This window comes from Oenanthe melanoleuca, chromosome 20, assembly GCF_029582105.1.
Source record: "Oenanthe melanoleuca isolate GR-GAL-2019-014 chromosome 20, OMel1.0, whole genome shotgun sequence".
Taxonomy (NCBI): Eukaryota; Metazoa; Chordata; class Aves; order Passeriformes; family Muscicapidae; genus Oenanthe; species Oenanthe melanoleuca.
In genome coordinates, this window is record NC_079353.1 from 709,822 (window position 1) to 728,254 (window position 18,433).

The window sequence follows — 18,433 nt, forward strand, 5'->3', positions numbered from 1 at the left end:
CCATTAGACCTCCAGAAAAATGAAAATTATTCCGTGTTAGGAATGCTCCTCATTAAAACAATGTCTTGTTCTGATGTCCACTTACTCAAACCAGGATGCAATAACTCCAAAGGGGATTGAAAAGACAAAAACAACCCAGTAGCTGGTAAACAAATTTTGGAAGCTAAATTCATCTCAAAGGAAAGATTTTAGAAATTACTTGACCACCCTGAGTAGATCTTTGCAATCAAAGTCATGTGATAGTTGGGGCTCTTCAGTTTTGCAAACAAAGACAGGAGAAGGTTTCATGCTAGAAGCAGAAGTAAAAAAGGTGTCTCTTTAAAATAAATAATATACAACTTTCCAGCAGTGAAGGTAATTAAACATTGAAGTTGTTTATCAGGGACAGCAGTGGCTTCACCAGGTTTTGAACAATCACAATGGAATTAGATCCATTTCAAGAACATGTGTGTTAGTTTAGCCCAAAAAAAAAGAATTACAGCCTCTGTATTCAGGACAAATTAAAGGGCCATAATATTCCCTTTCACGTCTTTCAGCATCTGGCTCTATAAATCTGCTTCAGAGAAACTTCTGTTGGGCTGGAGGCTGCAGGGCTGGGAGTTTCAGGATGTCACTGCTCTGTTCCCTTCACTTTGCTTCCAGAGTGCTAAGAGCAGGTAACATTTTTAGGATTGTGTCACAGGGAAACAACTGGGAATTTAGCTGCCTGCTCATGGCTGCCTGTCCTACTGAGCTTTGGTGTCCATGTCAGAAATGATCTTTGGACATTCTTCCCTCTCCAGTAACTCCTGCTCATGGAATTGGGAATAACCAGAAATAGCTTCTTTTTCACTGCACCTCTCCTTCCAGGCGAGATGACTCCCTGCAGTGGGTGAAGTTCAGGGTATGTCTGAGCCCCAGCTGGTCCCAGCATGAAATATCAGCAGTAGGGTTTTGCCCAGCCTCCCACAGGCAGAAGGGACATATCTTCACACACCTTCTGCACACCCATATCTTGTTCTATCATCAGTGTCACAGGGGTGGAATGTGGAATCTGCTGTTTCTCAACTATTTTGGTGATGGCTAGAAATGTTAAGTGTCTCCTTTTTATGTGAGACAAAATGAAACTCTGGTTCTATCATGGCTGATGGATATTTTCTTAAATATTCAGTAGTCTGCCTCTGTGTGACAGCTCTCCTATAGAGTTTGGAGTCTGAGAGTTGTGTATTTTAGGGTTTTCCTTGTCCAGAGCAGCCCCTGGGCAGGCACAGCACTGTGGTACCTGTGGCACAGTTTTGTCTGTGATTCCCAGGCATTGTGTCCATGAAGGGAATCACAATGAGCTGTATTTGTGCTCAGCTACGTTTGTGCTCAGTGCCTGTATTCTCTCATGTTCCCTCACCTCTGTTTAGTGGCATATCCAGCCTGTGATTTTCAGATTTTTGTGCTGTCAGTATTTATCACAGATTTTGTAATTCAATAATTTCCCAGCCAAACTCAGTATTCAGCACAGACCCAAATCCTCAAGGACCAGTGGGAGAGGGGATGCTACCCAAACCTTGTCACTCCCAGAACTCTCTTCTTGCTCCAGAAAGTGCTCAGGCTTGCCCAAAGCTCTTCCAGGAGCTATTAAAGAGGTTTTCAGATGTTGATTTTGGTACAAAACACCACAAAAGACAGCAATCTGCGGCCAGTAGTGTGTGATTGCCCCTGCAGAGCTGGGCAGGCTGTGCTGTCACTGCCTGGGCACTCGGAGCCCCTGGCAAGACCTCTGTGCTCTGTGCCACAGCAAACACAGGGGACAATTCTTGTCCCAGGGCCTCGAAATAGGATAAAAAATGGCACCAAAAACCTCCTGGGCATTCCTGTGTGTCACAGGCACGAGAAGATTGCAGGTGCAGAGTTAAGGAGCACCGGGAAAGGAAGGAATGGAAACAGGAGACAGGAAAGGACAGGAGAGGGCAGTGGTGGCATTTTCCCTGGAGGAGTTGATCCTGCAATCACGGTGCTGTCAAACGCTACAAATGGCAAGTTAAAAACCTAATCAGTGATTGCAGCCTCGATGAGAGGCTGCTCTAAAGAATTAGCCGTGATAAAAACTATGGGTAGAGATGTTTGCTGAGTATCTACCTCCTACTGCCCCAGCCAATTCCATGGTTCGGACTTGCTGGGCAAACCATGTGTTCTTCTGGAATTCCAGCTGATTAACAGCAGCTCTTGCTAAGGAGCTGGGCTATCCCGGGAATGGTACCAGAGCAGGGGCAGGGCGTGGGGCAGGGCCTGTGGTCAGCCTGGCTGGCTGCCACTGACTGGGGCTTGTAGCTTTGAATAAACGTTTGAAGAGATGCCTCCATCAACCCACCCAGTGTGGATCATGTGCCCTGTTCTTCGTCAGTAATAAAATGTGGAGAGAAAAAAGTGAATCTTTGTGCAGGAGGGGAAATGGAGAGGGAAGGGGTGGTCAGAACCTGGTCCCACAGACAGACATTTCCTGGGACACCCTGCATCACCCTGCTGGGCTTTTCCTGTCAGGCTCTGGCTGCCAGGAGCTGAGTCTGCTTCAGGGGTGAAGAATCACAGAAGCAAATCCTGTGCAGTTTGGAGTTGCTGTGGGTGTGCCAGGGAGGCTCAGAGGAGCAGGGCTGTGCTGGTGCTGGGCAAATACTGCATGACAAAAAGTCCCTGTCCCCTGAGGTTACAGTTCAGAGCAGAGAGAGCAAACAATGATAGAACAAACACATCAGCCTTCCAAACGAGGTGACACAATTTAGATCCTAAAAAAAGGAAAAGATTTTTGCTGTTGTCTGTAAAATAAGGACCAAGAGCTGGCTCATCCCAGCAGAGGGAGACTGGAGAGGGGAAGCTGAGGGAGTGAAGAACACCCCAGCCAATTTGTTGATGACTAACATACTTTAAAACAACAGGCTGCTTTTTAAGCTTAGAAGGTGACTTGCTGAGTGGTTATTGGCTGTTCACTCCTGGTCCTGATAAGAGCTCCCACAGGACATTCAGTTCTTTCCAGCTTCTCCCGCAGGGGTTTATCTGTGAACATCAGAGCAAAGGGAAGGAGCCAGGCAGGTTTGTCTCATCTCTGACTAATCCTGGTGTGCTGGGCTGGCTCTGCAGCACATGGGTAGCACTGACCCTGGGCAGCAGTGTCCTGCTGTAGCCGGGGTTTGCACTGGGTGAAGCTCAGAGGAGCCTCCCAGCCCCACATGGGCTGACAGGGCTCACTGACAATTATCTGCAATGACTCTAAGAGCAAGATTCAAATGAAACTGATTTTTACCAGGCCGGGAAACCCAGAGATCTGCATGAAGATCACAGTCATCATTCCAAAGGCTTTGCTTAGGAGTTGCTGAGGGCATGCAGGGCTGTACATTCCTGGGCAAGCCAGGAATGGGAAAGGCCCATTCTGGCACATCTGCCTTGTCACAGAACTCCCTGCTCAGTGTGATTTGAGCTGTGAGCAGAGCAGTGGGACTAGATGGCCTCCTGAGCCCTTCTAGCCTAAACTGTCCTGTAATTTTACAGCTCAGATTATTATGCTGTTTTCAATATCACAGCTGTGTTTAATATTAGTTGTTTACCAGTAGTGTCATGTATATGCATCTTTAGGCCCCATAGAGATAATTTAACCTGTTTGAATGGTGTCGCTTTTTTGGGGTTCAGAGGTCCCCAAGATGTTCTCAAAGCACATAAAGGAGCCTTATCACACTGTTGAGGATGAACTCCTTTTGTCTTCTGCTTACTCACAGCACTTGCTTATTATATATGCACCTAGTAAGGTTGTAATAATTACCAGTAATACTTTGGGGTGGGCATTGTATTCCACATGGGAAGTGGGGCTGGCTCTGCAGCTACAGTAGGAAGATGGAAGGAGGATCTAGTTTTTGGCTGAGTCAAAATGTGTGGGAGCAGAATAAGGAGCAGGCAAGGAGTGAGTGGCAGAGGCTGGGGAGGAGGGGATGGAAACCCAATTGGCCCAGTCAGGGTTTCATGTTCTTATCCTCTGGGCTGCAACTCAACCTCTCCCCTTCCTCTTCAATCTCAGAAATCAAAACGTCCTGCAAGTGGCATGGAAGGGAAATGCTTGTCTGCTATGGAAAAACAGCTGAAAAAAGCAAGGGAGACTTTCAGGAAGATGGGGCTACAAAGGAGTGCTTGGGATGCTGACTCAGGGCTCTTCTCAGAAATACCAAGCTATACAATCTGCTTTGTTGCCTTAACAGTTTTATTCCTAAGCCAGAGTTTGGTCTCTGCTGCTCCCATGTTTGACAGCTCTAGAATCAGGTCGTTGAATTGGTTGAGAGCCTTCTAATTTTCATTCAGCCTTGGTTTATTAGTCAGTCCATGCCTATTTATTCCTACTCCAACAGCAGTATTTAACTTAATCTGTTCTTTTCCTTCCTTTCCTATTTCCCTTGAGGCATTAATAGCCATCAATCATATTCTTTTTCACGCTTCATTTTGCTAAGTTTGCTGACCTTCTTTCTTGTATCACTCCCTTGCTCAAAGAAAATTCATCTTCACTTTTCCTGAAGACTTGAGGGACTGGAATGACACTTCCCTTTACACTGCTTGAGCTTGTGGTAAATAATACATCTATGGTATAATGTGGGAAGAAATGAAATGTTCTGCAGAATGAGGATCTTACTGATCCTGCTGATCCTAGCAAACAAGCCCATGCACAGGGATTGCAGGCTGGGATGGAAAGCTGAGAGTCTCTGTGGCTGTGCTGCAGCTGTACCCTGGGCTGGACCCCCTTAAGTGTGTGGAAGATGAGGAATGGGGCCAGAATGGCTCTGTTTGTGCTCAGCTTCCAGGAGAACTGCCCTGTGCTCCATTGCTGGGGGCATTTGGTGAGTGTGGATCTGGCCATGGGCACTGACCACAGCCCAAGGAAGAGGTGGCTGCAGTATCAGCATTCCTAGATGCTGCTATTTTTGGTATTTTTCTTTAAGTTGAGCTTTCCTGCCAGATGTGAAATATCAATTTTCATGTTAATCGAGGGAAATGTGAATGGATGAACCATAAAAGCTCAGAACTTAGAAAGGAGTTGAGAAGAGCCCGAGGTTTGCTGGTGGAAGCTGCAGTGGTGGAGGCAGTGAGAGGCTGCAGGGAGGTCAGGCAGGGGACAGCAGAGGCTCTGGGATGTCCCACACCAGGGGAAGGGCTCCAGCCCCTGGTGCTCCTTGGCTGGAAGCACTGCCCTGCTTTTCTTGTCAGAGAAGTTAATCAGAGTGTTCTCTGTGAGAGCAGCAGCACTTTGTGCTGAGCAGGCTGGAAATGCAGGTCAGCCCTTAGTGGAGTTACTCACGGTTTCAGTTTTGGACAAGTCTATACTGCTGAAAAATGTAAGCACTGCATTTTAATTGGGGTGTATTTGTCTTTTCACTACCAATTTTCAAAAGCACTCACACTTTCTGCTGTCACCTCAGCCCATGAGGTTTGTTCTGATGTGTCTGTGCTCAGTTTTTCATTGTCTGTCAGTACCTGGAGAGAAGAGCAGGGGGAGCTGCCCTGCAGCTTAGATACAATTTGATTAGTAGTGATTGATAAATCAGATATTTGATTATTTTGGTCTGGCCTGAGTTCAAGCTCTTGTTCCCTCCCAGCTGTGGGAGGGCTAGTTCAGCCAAAAAAATCCATGCCTAGATTTCTACTTTCGGGAAGTTCAGGCATTTGAGATCCAAAATTAGGTTTTCAGTTTGTGCCAGGAAGGAATCAGCCACTAGATTAAAAATTTGGATGCTTTCCCTTACAAAAATTTCTGGGAGTTGTATGTCAGATCCAGGATTTCAGATCTATTCCCAGAGTAAGTTCAGCACTAAAGCTATGCCTCATCTTCTCATTGCAGAGCTAGGAAGGGAAAAATGGAAAATTAGCTTGAAGGAACAGGGGCAGAAAGATGAAGAAAAAAAGAAGTAGGAAAGGAAAAGTGATAAAGGTGGTCAGTCACATGGGTGGCTGGGGAATGAAGCTCAAGGGCACAGGGATGCAGCTGAAAGAGCAGATAATAAAATGTTGCTTTGTGTAAAAGGTTCTTCTTTCCGTGTTCCAATGGCTGTCCCAGACACTTGGGGTCAAGAGGTCATTTTTAAGTTGGCCATTGATTCATGCAAGATGCCTGGTTATGAAATATGGGAATCTTTCAGCAGAGGGAAAAACTCCCCCGTGAGCGAGTGCCTGGAAACCCGCAGCAGGGAAGGGTTAATGTGGCTCAGTTTACAGCTGGGAATTGCTGGTATCCAGGAAACAACGCAGAATGCACAAACCATGAGACCAGCTGGAGCCTGCTGGAATCCCATTCATCTTGGCAGAGGTGCCTGTGGTCTCCAACTCTGACATCACTGCATTTGCGTCACGCAGGAATGCCTTCACCACTTCTCCCTTTCTATTTTTTCCTGTCTCCCTCATTTCTGAGGCTGACTCAGGTTTGCAGAGCAATGAGAAGAGGCAGATCACAAACCCCCCAAAGCTGTGAGCTGCAGGATTTGGGGTGCAGGAGCAGCTGTGCTCAGGGAGTGTGGGGTGGGTGGGAATTTCTCACATTTCTGCTGCCACCCTGTGCATCACCTGGCTGTGACAGAGCCCAGAGAGGAAACACTCCTGGGGACAGGAGATGTCCAAGAGCTGGGCACAGAACTGCACTGGTCCTATCTGAGTTTAGTTTAATTGATCAAACACACCAGGTGCTGTGGAGCAGCTGAGGATGCTCTCAGCAGCCTTTTGGAGAGGTGTGCACTGAAGTTGTGTCCCCTGCTGATGCTGGCTGCTCACAGCAAGAACTCTCTGCCCAGAGAAAGCTGTGCCCCATCCTCATCCTCCTCTGGAAAGGCCTGGCAAAGGTGTCAGGTGTGTTCTGCATGGAAGACCTTTTGTTTTAGAAAACCTCAGACCTCAGAGGGCTGTTAAGGAAAACGCATTGTGCTAAAGTATTTCAGGGCTGCATCTGAATCCTGATTGTGTCTGGTACTTATACTCAGCAGCTGATTTGCAGCTTCACTGCTCTGCAAGCAACCACTGATTATCCTGTGATTCTTCTCATGATTAACATCCTAAGCCTCAATGTTCAGCCTTATTTTAAAGTGCAGAATAGAGCAATCATGACAAAGGAATCGCTGTGGTAATCCTGGGAAAATGCATATGAGTGACTGGGTCACCAGGGAAATGGAAGAAAACCAAAAAAGTGCTCTTGGAAATTTTGGAAAGAGATAGACTGTTAAAAGACTGATCTAGATCTCTGTTCTAGAAAATATTATCTAGAAAATTAATCCAGAATATCTGTGTGGAAGTTTGTCACTATTTCATCTGCCTTTCTCAGAGATTTGCCTTCTTTTCCTCTACATGTTTACACAAACAATTTGTCTTACTATAAATAGGTGTGCACTCACCCTCAGCCAGGTTTTCAGACCTGAAGGAATGTCTCTATTGAAAGATTTCTTGTTGGGTGTAAGCAATGATGAACCTGCCATTCACACTTGAGGCCTGCATGGGCTGTGCTCTGGGCAGGCTCTGCAGGATGGAATTTGGGACTTCCCATGTCTCCAGCTGAGAATGCCCATCCCATTCCTTTTCCAGGTGTGAGGAGCATGGGCTCAGCCATGAGATGCTGCTCAGGTGGCAGCTGCCCTGTCAGGTGTGGGCTGGGCCATCACCTCTGTGCAGCAGGGAGAAGAGAAACAGAGAGGCAGCCCTGCTCCTCCTCCTCCTCCAGCCACGCATCCCAGTGCTGCAGCACACCTTTGGAGGCATTGGAACAATCCAGGCTAATCTGTGTTTTGCTTCCAGAGGGTTGTTACAGATCCTAGGGAGAGATTGTGAGGGTGGAAAGGAGAACAGGACAGAACATGTGAGCAGCAGGCCTGCCAGGCTGAGGAGCACAGGCAGTGTGAGCCCATGGCACATAGGTGTCACAGCCATGTGAGCCCATGGCACACAGGTGTCACAGCCATGAGCCCATGGCACACAGGTGTCACACTCAGACTCTTACAAAACTGCCTCTGGAAGTCCTTGGCACATGGATTTTGCCAGATTCCTTGGCATTCTTCAATTTAGGTATGCCATGAATCAGCTGTTTATAAACTGCAATTCCTGAAATAGGGTCCTAGCACAGAAAGATTCAGATTTTCAGGAGTTCTGAGCTTTAGCAGTTGCCAATGGCTTTCCTGGGACCTGCCAAATGTTTATGTAGTGACCTCTTTAGGTGCAGAGCATCTGAAAACTTCACCTTCCACTCTCAGAATAAGCAGGGTGTTTATGAGCATTTGTAGGCACCTCTTCTTTCTTAGGAAATGTTTGCTCACTGGCCTGGGGGATTTGGCTCAGAAGTTCTGAGTTCAGCTGGGTACAAGGTTTCAGCTTCTCAGAATGCTTTGATGATTTGATGGGTGATGCTCCAGCTCCTGTGCTGCTCCTCTCTCCATTTCTGGTGCACTTCTGTCACTGGCAGAAGTGAGGCTTTTCCTGGCAGGCAGGACAGAGGTGACAGAGGTAAATAACCCCTCGAGGAGAGTGCAGAGCTTTAGGCTTGTGTCTGTCCCACACACACCTGATCCCTAAATGGGGCTTCCAGGCAACACAAACAAACAGCAGCCGACAAAGCTCTGCTGGGCTGGCACCCACAGCTCAGGTGTTGCTGTCTCACATCATCCCAGGGTGATCTCTGCCACAGCTGGGGCTGGGCTGGAGTTACCTGCAGGGAACTGGGGCGTCCTGCAGAGCTGAGCTCCCCGAGCCCTGACCTGCCTCTGGCTCAGGCAAGCACCTGGCATCATTTAACTCGGCTCAGAATATGTTTTTTCACATTAGAACCGAGGAGGAATGCGGCTGTGACCCTCCCGGAGCGGCGTGAGGGAAGCCGCAGCCATGGGAATGTCATTAGCGTCAATCAGGGGACCAGCCCCCGCCCTGCCCTGTGGATGTCACAGCGCTGCTGGCACAGCTGCTGCTTGCCATTTCTGCACAGCCCCGCTCCAGCCTCGCTGGTTCTTGTTTCCATGCCTGATCTTTCCGTGTTTGCCATCCTTTTTCACCCACCTTGGGCTGCTCCAGCTGGGGTCATCCCCAGCCCCTGGGAGACTCTGTGCTTGCCAGTCCAATCCTCCTTGTCTTCCCATTCCTGGTTTTACAGATCTTCTCTCCGTGACAAGCAGCATTTCAGTCTCAAAGATATTTTGAAAGGTAGCTTGAATTTTAGTCAGTCTCCTACAGATGCTGTCCAGCCTGTCTATTTTTGTGCACAGCCCCCTGGGTGGGAGATCTGACAGCCAAGGAACTGTCTCTGCCCGTCCTCAACTGTAATGATGACAAATGACAAACAAATAGTTGTTTGTAGTACAGCATGGGAAGTTTTGTACCAATCTGGATGCAGTGATGACACCTCTAGATGAACCCACTACCCACTGAAGTTAATGGCAGGAGTGTGATCCTGATTTCTGTTTATTTGAGTATAAAGTAACTTAAAGCTGAGGTTTGGTCTTGCACCTCCTACTTGTAACAGCAATGTATGAACTGATGTAGGAAACCAATCAAAAGAGCTAAACATTCAAAATGAGGTGCAAAAGAAGCCATCCATATAAAATGAGCCTGATTTTGGATCAAATCTGGGTCTGATGCCATTAAAAAACTGAACGTGTTGTGTCATCTTCTTCATTCTCCATGATCAGTATTCATATTGCATCTTTCCTTTTCTTCATCATTGTCTATACTTTATTTATGTTTAGAAGAGGAGCTAAAGGTCTGAAAGGCCATCAGAAGATAAAAACCAGCACACTGAAGTAATGTGTCTGAAGTCATGTGGCAGGTCAATGGTTGCTTTTAAATCAGGTAAATAAATGTTGTGTTCCAACATCAAAATAATGGAAAATATTGTCTGGCAGCAGCCTGGGCTGCCCTGGGGAGCTGGGTGCAGGAGCTGCTGGTGGTTATTGTGTGCCTGGAGTTCACAAAGTCAGTCCTGAGGGGATATTTTGCAGTTAGATGAGGCTGAGGGCTCTGGCCCACCACAGTTTCCTGTCTCCCTCCTGAGAAGAATCAATGTCTGTCACATCTACACAGTCACGCTACATTTGGATTATTCTCCACATTTTTCCTTAATTACATCCCCCTTTTGCTTCTTAAGAGACTCTTAAAATTTTCAAATATAATAAGAAATAATAATAACCAATTAAAAAGCTGTGGGTATTAAGTGGGAAATAACAGACTGAAACAAAAGTCAAGGATTATCCTGGGAAATGACGTTTATGGATCCTGGACCACTCCATCCTGTGAGGCAATCTGAGGTTTTGGCCAGGCTGAAAAATGCAGCAGCCCAGCTTTGCAAGGAAAAGCTGTGACAGAAATCACCCAAGCAGATTTTGTGCAGGGTTGGGTTGGAGGGGAAGCAGCTCTGTGTCTCCCTCAGCACTGTCCCTGTCCTGCTGCCTTCCCTGGGTGACCCAGGATGGTCCTGGCAGCAGCCAGACTGCAGACATGGTTATACAAGCAAAAAATAAAAATTTCCCCTGTATGCTGCATTTCCCTTGTAAAGTTAATACAAACCAGATGGTGAAAACTTTTTTTTTTTTTTTTTTTTTTTAGTTGTAACTCCACCGGGACAACCAAATATTATTTATGGTGAGCACTGAAGGGGAGGGTGAAGAGGTTCTGCATGGAAAGCTCTGTCAGGCCAGCCCAGCCATGCTGAGGGCTCCAGGTTTGGTGCACACAGATGTGTTTGTGAGCAAGGTGTCACAGCAGAGCTGCCCTGGACAGGATGTTTGTGCAGAGGACAGGCTGTGGGAATGCTATAGGAATGTATAAAATATTTCAGATGACACTTGCTTTGAAAAGACAGCCAATAGGGAGGAACTTGAAAGGTCCAAATGCTGCATTGTTTGGTCTTTCTCTTCTTTTATAGTTGAATAATGGTGTTTGAAGATATCTTATTCAAACATAGTGAGTTTTATCATCCAAAGTGGCTGAAAAAAGTTATATCTTTTCTACTAAGAACCCTGCCCTGAAAAACAGCATTTGAAAGAATCAGCTATTAAAAGCAAGTCTGATTAATTTAATCTTCATTATAGTTTCAACCTTAGGTCTCAGTAATGAAGACACTTTTAATTTTAACTGGCTTTAACGTGACTTAACTGGACTTTAGGCTTTTGTGTGGCATCTCCTGAAGTCTGCACTCAGTGGTTCATGAGTTACATTCTGATAACAGCATTGGACAAAACAGAGGCAAGAGGGAGGAAAACCTCATTCTCAGCCATGCAAACATGAACACTTGTGTGGAAGTGAGGGACCAAGGATTGATCCTTGTAAATCAGGCTCACTTGTGCCTTTGCTTTAGCCTGGAATACTCACCTAGGAAAGGAGGGGTACAATCTCAGCAAGGACTTCTAGACCTGATCTTTGTGCAGCCTTTCTCATGAATCAGGATCAAGGCCCTCATCCAAAGGCTGCTCAAGTCAATGGAAAAACTCTCATTGTCTTCAGTGAGCTTTGGATGAGGCCCCACAAGTTGAGTCATACTTTGAATGGAACATTGTTTGAAGCAAAACAGGCTCAAGGCTTCATTCACGTAGAGGTTTTAACTGTTAAGTGAAATTTCCCAAAGTTCCTGTGCCCTCCTGCCTGTTTCCTGCTGCCTCTTCTCCTGAGGGGACACGAGCCCAGGGAGAGCATCATGAGCCCAGAGCCTTCAGCCTGTTCTCCATGAAATCTGCCATGTGAGCAAAGTGCAGGTGTCCCATTTCTCCCCAAGAATAGGGGGGAAACATCTTTACTTTTAATTTCAGCCTTAATATTACCATTGTTATTGACCAGTGAGTATTTGATCAAATTTAATTTTTGATTCCCACATACATTCCATGACTCCATGTGTTCTCAGGGACACTGCTGCTTCTGGATGGAGGGGGCTGGAGCATTTCCAGAGCTCTGCAAAGCAGGGGTGGCAGGCCAGCTCCTCTCTTCTCTTCAGAAGGGTTTCAGCACACACAAATTGTGCTTATGCCCTGTACTTGTTGTTTTAGTGCTTGTTTCACATCAGCTGGGTGAGGACGCTGGGTGGAATGATGTGTTTGTGTTTATTTTTACATGTGACATTTAAGAGGCAAAATAAAGCGTGAAGATTTTCTCCAGATGTGTTTATAACAGAGATCTAGAAAGATGAGGGATGGTTTGTTGACCTTAGGTACAGGTACTTCATTCACTATATCCACTATACCAGTGATGTATATCCACTGCAACTGTCATCACCCCAAAATAATTAAGAGCCCAGCAGGTAGGACAATTAACAGGGTGTGAGAGATTTCTGGAGTCAAACCCAGGAGAAGGATCTATGCCCCAAGCCTTAATGTGAGGGCATTTCTCACCAGAGCAGTGGCTGCTCTAGGGCTCTCCTGCTGTGATCTGTTTAGATTAAAGTTCAGCAGATCACTGGACCTAAATAAAGAGATCATTTTGAGCCCCAAATGGTCAGAGTAGTTCTGTGGCAGACCAGGCTCAATGCCTATTTAATATTTATACAAAACAAGATGGTTCCAGTGCCACATTCCCATTACAGATTTCAAGTCTAAGGTAGTGTAATTTTCCTTTAAGAAAACCTACAGAGAAACCCTCCACCAGAAAATTGCAGAGCAGCTTTTCCTCCTGAGCTACCTATGGGCTGTGCCAGAGTGGCTGACGTACAACGAGATTTTGCCCTGGCTAATTTGAAGTCCATGGGTTTTTCCTAAGGGTGATTCATTTTACAAAAACACACAACAAATAAACAAACACATCACTGGAGTTAAGAAGCAGCATGTGCTATGGATTAGGGGAAAGAGCAGCCCTCGAAAGCCCAGCTGTCACCTCCAGGATAAAGATAATGTCGGTTTTTTCCATTCCATTGGCTTCCTCCCTGTCTACTCTTCTCTCTCTGTGTCTCCTTCATTTAGTCCTGGCTCCCTGGGCCATTTGTTTGCTTCCCTTGCTTCTAGGCTTTGTCTAGACCAGGGTGTGGGATGTCTTGGCCAACACCAGCTAAGCTAGAGCAGATAACACAGTGAGCCTTGGACTTGTTTGAAATTACTGACTTAGCTACACTAAAACATTGAACTAAATATTACCTCCTTTTCTAGATGAGCCATTTTTTCCTCTGAAATGGATGTTGGTCCTTTCTAGAATAGGGTCAACACCAGTCCCATCACCATCCCTTCTGAGTACCTGCCAGCCTTGCACCAACTGGCATTGATCTCTCCCCAGAGGGAGAACTGGCTTTGCAAGCAAATGTTTTCCTTTCTGCAGCTTCATTTTTGTTGAAAATGACATTCCTGCACTGTGCTTGACTTGAGAAGGTTGGTCTGCTGCTTGGAGTAGAACCTCAGGAGCTGAGAGTCTGTGCCAGGGTTACAGGGCCATCTCTGTTTCCTTAACAAATGAACTTTAACTGCAGTGAGCACACAGTGTTTGCCAGTCTGCTTTGTAAATGCTGTGGAGGGAGGCAGGGAGAAGTAAGCAGAAGAACACACAAATAGGAAGGAAAAAAATTATAATTTGATTTAATGTATTATTTCCCACCTAAACTGAGATTTCAATTGTTCTCTTCCATCTCCCTCCCATTCCAACATCCCACAGCAAGTTTGAGCCTTCACCAGTGAAATTAAGTGATTGTCAGCTCAAGGAACTTGATCAAAATGAAACTCATTTCCCCAGTAAGTCCATACAGGTTTTTTTCTTCCATTTGTAGGAAATGCACATGTGTAACTAAATCCAAATTTGGCAAAGATAAGACTTTTGAATCAATTCACAATGAGTCTCATTCATTCACCTGTAGCTGAAGCACAGCATCTCACCCTAGAATGTGATTAGCTTCTCCATATACAACATCCCTGGCTTTTTTTTTCCTTTTAAGCATATAATTGGTGAGGCAGAATGTACCTGGAATGCATCTTGCTGCAGCAGACACAAAGCTCTGCTCTTTGGAAAGGGGCACTCAGGATTTCTTAGCTACAGCCCAGTTGTCATAAGAAGAGATGATTAATTGGCCATGAGCTGGGGCAGGACAGGGGCTGAGGGCTGGGAACAGGCAGGGAAATGCTGAACAGATTCAAGGAACAGCAGAGCAGGCCAAGAGCTGGAGGAGAGCTGCTGGAGAGATCTCGGGTTTGAAGGCCAAAGATTTCCAGGCAGAAGCCAGAAGGGCTTTATAAACGTAAATGAGTGGGTGGACAGAATGGATCAGCCACGAATTCAGAGGTCTTGGGATTCACTGACCCTCTTTAGCAGCAGATGCTGCTGCTAATGCACAGCTGGCTGGTGGAGGAGTATTTCTGGGTAAACAGGCTGGGAGATGGATCTGACATCCAGAGCTGCTTGCCCAGTGCTGTATCCTCCTGGCTGGAGGCTGGATCTCGGTGATGGTGTCCCACATGTTGTACTGTACTGCATGAATCACTTCCTGCCTCTGCCCTTTCTGTTGTGCTGCATCACAGCCCTGCTGCTCTGGCTGGACCCCGGGCCTGGGGCTGGCTGTGAGCTCTGAGCTGCTGCTGGCGCCTCTGCACGGAGCACAGGCTGCGAGAGCTGAGCTGCTGTGTCATCCTTCCTTATTAATGACCGAGAACCACATGACACAAACTTCTGGGAACCTCCAGCAGATTCCAGGAAGGGGTCAAGGAGTTCAATAAACAGTTTTATTAGAACTTGAATTGCAACCAAAAGGCTACACATTGGCTTTTTTTATAAAAGCCTTTGTGAGTGTTACTTGAATTCAGAAATCCTGTGAATGGCAGCAGAAGCCCACAGGGTTATCTTTGCTTCCTGCTGATTTTTGTCACTGATAGTTCACAGTTGTCCTCAATAAGGAAACCTGAGTCCACCCTCCATTTACATTTTCCAGTTGTCTTTCCAGCTTGTTGGTAAACTGTGGGGTTATCTGAATTTCCAGGGTCATATTCTTGCCTCAGTGAAATTCAGAGATGAGCAGAGAGATCCTAGAGTGCAGCAATGCCTCAGGTGACTGTGGCACCTCAGAGAATCCCAGGTGAGGGATCCCCTCAGTGGGGCAGGTCGTGGTTCAGGGTGGCAGGTTCCAGGTGGGCACACCTGGAGCAGTCGTGTGGCTGGCACAGAACCCAGGGCCAGCTCAGCAGGGACATGGCCACCTCTCAGTGTCCCCAGTGTGAGTGGCACTCACTGGCTCTGTCTGCTGGCAGCAATCCTGCCAGCTGTGTAAGCTGGTGCTCTGTAAAAAAAACCAAACAAACCACTTTTTCAGCAAATTGCCTTTGCTAAAGTAATTGCTTTTACATTATCTCTACCACACACTCGTTAAGACCAAGCTGCATGTCCCTGGACATGCTTTCAGCTGATGCTCCTGGCTGCATTCTGGGTGTGCTCCTGCTGCCATCAAGCCCTGGGAGCTGCCTAGCACAGTGTATGGTATCAACACCCCCATTTGTTCATTCATCAGCTTGTCTGTACCACAAGAAATGGGAAACAGGAATTCATCTCCCTTTCAAAGTGATCATAAAGCATCCATCAGGGTAAATATTAATGAGCATTAATGAGCTTTGCTATTTCACTGTTACTAATGAGTACTGAGGCACAGAAAGTAAGGTTCCAAGCCAACTTATTCTGATGTAAAATTAAGGTGATTTTTGGCCTTACTAGAAAGTGACCAAATTGCTACTTGAAATTAAAAGGGCTGCAAGCAGAGGCTGTGTGTGCCTCATACTGTGCTGATCTGTCCATGGGACAAAATCCTTACTGCTGCCTTTTGCTGCAAACCACAGCTCTGTGGGAGAATGTTCATTGCCCCCAGATAGAACTGAGTGAACCAAAGCTCTGCACTGGGACATTCCCTGGCTGCTGCAGCCACCTTTGGGGTAAAGCACAGCAACATCCAGAGCTACTCAGCAGTCTTTGGGGGAGGAAGTGAAAAACACTACATCTGTTTGAAATAAATGGGGAATTTTAGGGAGGTAGAATGGAATTACCCAAGCTGGGATCTGACTTCAGCTAATTGGCATCAACTCTTGCAAAAGCAGCCTCAGATTTTTCAGTGATCACAGTGGTCAGAAGTGCAGCCTGACCTCTTGTCCATGGCATTCCAAACACGCTGGTGCCTCCTGCCTGGGGAGGTGGGCTGGCACTGCTGACCCAGCAAAACCTGCTGCTCATCCCTGAGCTGCTCCCACAGCTTCTCAAAGCCTTCTCCTCAAATGTGCCATCACTTGCCAGGCTGTTCCAAGCTCCTGGTGAGGAAAGCTCTCTGCACATGGCACAGCAGCCTGTGCCTGTGCCACCCACACCCATCACTCCTGTCTGATGCACTCCATCTGCAGAGGCTGCTGAGCTCCTGGGTGCTACAGAAACTTCACTCTTGTAGAAGTTGCACACAGATGTGCAACAGATGTTTCTCATGCATGTTAGGGAATGCCTGGAGCTGTGGCTGGAAGGTGTGACTGTGGCACATCCAGGGAGCTCTGAGCTCTTTGAGGAGGCAGAGTTAGCAGGCACACAGAGCCTTCAGCTTTCTGAGGCTCTGGGGCCCTGGTTCTCTGAGCACCAGTAAGGGCAGAGCTGCAGATAATGATGATGGTGATGATGATAATAATAATAATAATAACAACTTTGCTTTGCCCCAAAACACGAACCATCTCCAAAATCCAACTGATGCACATTCACAGCCAGCCAGTCTCACGGGCTCTGAGGATTTCCAGCAGAAACAAAGCACCAAAGGCAGGAGAACTGAGAGCCTTGCTGATCTGTGCCTTTGTGCCCTGTGGTGTCTGTCCTGATGGGGATTTGCCTGTCCAGTGGATTTTCCATAGCTGGGCATTTGCTGCTCTCTCTCATCTGCTTTCTGTGCTAGTGAGTACAAGGCCACTGCTCCTGAAGCTTTTCCCTTCACATTCACATTCACAAAATTTTTTTTCTGTCTGACAACTACAGTGAAGCACAAAATGTTAACATAATTTAGACCCTGTCTTTGTATCAGATCTGGTGAAAAGCTGCCAGTTGCTTTGAAATGATACTGATGGATAAAAAGGCACGTGTATGTAACATATGCAAACACAGTACAGTGACATAAATCCCATTTCCTTGGGCAATCAGGTTAAAGATAAGAAATCTGGCAAGAAAGAGTCACCACAGAATGCTCTGCCAAAGATGAGGTTGGCATGAAAATGGAGGAGATGGCAAAGGAAAATTTAACATTCTGCTGGATAACTATTTCTCCCAAAGTTTCAAATGTTCTGGCAGAATTTATTTGCTACAAAAGAAATAATATAAAATGAAACTTGATTTTCTATCACCACAATTTCCATGGAAAGTTTTAGACCAGGCCCAGTTAGAAAGCCCAAATAAGCTTCCAAGCAACAACAAAACCAGGCAGATTGATGGCTTTTAGCTGGAAAACATAAGGATCAACAGAAACATGACATGTGGGAAAAATATACATGGACTGAGGTGAAAGTTCTTAGGAAGTGAGGACCATTCAGTAAATGGCTTTGCATTTGGGTGACAGTGAAAAAAATTACCCTCAGAATTTGTCCAAGCAACAGTGTCCTGTTTATATCTTGTGGTCTTATGAGTAACTGACTGGAAAAAAACAAGAATGAAAAGATAACAATTACAATAAAATTAAATTAAATAAGCCAGTGACTCATTACAGAGCAGTAAAAACAAAAACAAGATCACTTAGGTCCCAATAACAACAAGAGAATTAAAAGGAAACACAAAAATGGCTGGGCTGCTCTCCTTATGTATAAAATTAACCCCACAGAGACAGGAGAGGAGCAGAACCCAGCACAGAGCTGTGCAGTGGAAGGCACAGAATGCAGAACAGTCTGGGCTGGGATGCTGTAGGAGTCAGCAATGTCAATTGAGTGGGACAAAGCTTTTTCTGAAGTGCCACAGAGGGACATTCCTCCCCACACATCCTGGAGGGCACCCACTGGAGCTGAGAGCAGGATTTATCCCACAGCCTTGCCCCAGAAATGACTTTTATTAGGCAATATCAGGCTGTAGAAAAGTGTTATCAGGGAAGACCCATCCATGATCTCCTTCATAATTCTGATAAAGGCTCAGGGCTAATCCCAGAGTAATGCCAGCCAAGGAACTCTTGGAGTATTTAAGCAAATTAGCTCAGTTTCAGATGGCTCTGCTGTGAATTTGTGAAGTTCCTGTGCTCCCAAAGCACAGTAGTGTTTGGAGCTGTGCATCCTGCACTCCCTGCTGTTCACAGAAATCTCACATGGAATGAGTCCTGCATGGCTGCAGTGCTTTGATTCAGCAAAAAAAACCCCTCAAAGATCTATTCTGAAGGAAAAAATGTATTATACAAAGGGGTACTTTGACTTTTCAATGCTATTCAATTACCAATGCCAATAAGAAGCTGAAAAACTCAGGGTAGAATATCAAAATCCTCTAAGTGTGAGGTCATCTGAAAAAAATTGATTTCTCTGCCTCTTTTCACATATTC

At 46.2% G+C, this 18,433-nt stretch overlaps 1 protein-coding gene across 1 annotated transcript in view; it reads right to left on the reverse strand.

Annotated features, from left to right (window-relative positions):
• PEDS1 (plasmanylethanolamine desaturase 1) overlaps window positions 1-18,433 on the reverse strand; it is a 32,772-nt gene that overhangs the window by 5,143 nt on the left and 9,196 nt on the right. The gene's annotated exons all lie outside the window — the stretch shown is intronic.